The sequence below is a fragment of the Penaeus japonicus genome, unplaced genomic scaffold (assembly GCF_977035675.1).
Source record: "Penaeus japonicus unplaced genomic scaffold, GWHDUDI00000001_assembly GWHDUDI00000018, whole genome shotgun sequence".
Taxonomy (NCBI): domain Eukaryota; kingdom Metazoa; phylum Arthropoda; class Malacostraca; order Decapoda; family Penaeidae; genus Penaeus; species Penaeus japonicus.
This window is the reverse complement of record NW_028234420.1, coordinates 39458040-39460539: the sequence shown is the minus strand read 5'-3', so window position 1 is coordinate 39460539 and position 2500 is coordinate 39458040. Positions and strand designations below refer to the sequence as shown.

The window sequence follows — 2500 nt, the reverse complement described above, 5'->3', positions numbered from 1 at the left end:
CAAGTGTTTCCAGTTCACCCAAGAGCTACTGCATACGCTGTTGTTATGCCGATGCAATTGCTAAGTCATTGTGATACTCGGCATGAACATACGTACATATACACACACACACACACACACACACACACACACACACTCTCTCTCTCTCTCTCTCTCTCATCAACATCCAAAGTAAGAATCCCTTTCACATGCGAAACACCACCACATCAATTCACCCCGTCAGGCAACACAACACAAGACGAGACCTCTTATATTCCCCCTCCAGCTCCCCGTCCGCGCCAACCCACCAAACAAGGTACTGGAATGACTCACTCACAGGAAGGGAATATGATCCCGGAGCGGCTAACAGGTCCTTCTCGAACGCTGGACTTTCACAGACTGAGTCGCTGGCTGCTATGCTACCACGAGGTGCATAGCGTCGCCACCCACCCACTTCCATTGGCTCATTTACCTTGCATTCATTCACCTTTGCTATTTTTTATTTTTCTCTTTTGGATCTCTTGTTTCGTAGTTCCTCGTTCCGTGTTTGTTGATAGAAGTCATTGTGGAAGGGAAATTCGTATCTGTTCTTATTCTTGTTTTATTTATTTACGTTATTTTTCTATATTTTGTTTGTTTAAGGTGTGATATATATTCTCTTTCCTACAGTAATATATTTTATTAAACATGAGATTCCTTTCCTAATATCTTTATTTTCTTATTTCCACGTCTCAGCTTAAATAATTTTAGAATGAGGGCTATTCCACTAATCATTAATTCATCTCTTCATCATCACTACCACCATTAAATAGGGACTGCATTTCATTTGATTACAAGTCTTAGCGACAATGATACTTGTTTCGCTTGTCAAAAGAACAAGCACTTAAAGAACGATGGTGCTTAAATGAAGGTATTTCTATTACATTCAATAGCGAACAGATCTTTGTTTTTTAGGGCCCTGTTTCCTCATTAGATTAAGACAATGTAACATAAGAAAACGAAAAAAGCTTCCACAACACAAATTCGTATAAGTTATGCTTCAAGCTAGAATTGCGGTCTAAGGCATAGCTATCATTTAATTTCTATCAAGGAACCATTATGCCAAGGATTTCAGTTATTGTTAATTATTATTTCGTATTGTTGATTATTATTCATTATATTGTTAATTATTATTCATTATATTGTTAATTATTATTCATTATATTGTTAGTTATTATTCATTATATTGTTAATTATTATTAATCATATTGTTAGTTATTATTAATCATATTGTTAGTTATTATTGATTATATTGTTAATTATTATTTATTATATTGTTAGTTATTATTGATTACATTGTTAATTATCAATTATATTGTTATTTTTTATCAATTATATTGTTAATCATTATTAATTATATTGTTAATTATTATTAATCATATTGTTAATCATCATCAATTGTGAATTATCATCAATCATTGTTAATCATCAGTTACTATACGCAGAGATAAGAAAAAAATATAACCCAACAAAACAGATGAAATGCGTGTCCTCGCCCTATTCACATGACAACCTCTACGGTGAACCCGGCCTATGAATCACTCGAACCACCTCGGACCTCGAATGAAACTTTCTGCGAAGCCCCAATAGAGGATTCATCTATTAGTCCATTGGCGGATTCGCAAAAAGGGTTTTGTTTAATGAGAATCGCTGTTTTTTGGGTTTCATCTAATTTGACTTCGTTTGACCTCACGTCATCTGATTTTTGTTTATTTGATCTGACTTCATCTGACTTCCCTTGACTAGATTTTCCTTTACTTCTTTACTTAGTGAGACCTCATTTGCTCTGACTTCACGTTATCTGACATCACTTTATCTGACTTCATATTTGACTTCCTTTCATGTGACTTCTCATCAGACTTGACTTCATCTAACTTAATTTCAATTGACTTCACTCCATCTGACTTGACTTCATCTAACTTCCTTTCAACTGACTTGACTTCATTTGACTTGACTCCATTAGCATCTGAAATGAATCTAACTCCCGTTCAACGGTACTTGACTGCATGTGTGGACGGACTGCTACTGACTTGACTCCATCTGACTTGACTTCATCTGACTTGACTCCATCTGACTTGACTTCATCTGACTTGACTTCATCTGACTTGACTCCATCTGACTTGACTTCATCTGACTTGACTCCATCTGACTTGACTCCATCTGACTTGACTTCATCTAACTTCCTTTCACTGAATGACGGCGCTAATTGTCTCCTGCTGTCGGTGACTTCATCTGACTTGACTTCATCTGACTTGACTCCATCTGACTTGACTCCATCTGACTTGTCGCAAGCTGTAATGTCTGCCGAGGTCTGGACTTCATCTGACTTGACTTCATCTGACTTGACTCCATCTGACTTGACTCCATCTGACTTGACTCCATCTGACTTGACTTCATCTGACTTGACTCCATCTGACTTGACTCCATCTGACTTGACTTCATCTGACTTGACTCCATCTGACTTGACTTCATCTGACTTGAC

General features: G+C 36.8%; 1 protein-coding gene across 1 annotated transcript in view; it reads right to left on the bottom strand.

Annotated features, from left to right (window-relative positions):
* The window catches only part of LOC122255468 (Na(+)/citrate cotransporter), a 33652-nt gene extending 33285 nt beyond the window's left edge, over window positions 1–367 (bottom strand). Inside the window, exon 1 of the mRNA XM_086546425.1 lies at window positions 317–367. The gene's annotated coding sequence lies outside the window, so the exon portion shown is untranslated. The remainder of the gene's footprint in view (window positions 1–316) is intronic.
* Between the last annotated feature and the right edge of the window lie 2133 nt (window positions 368–2500).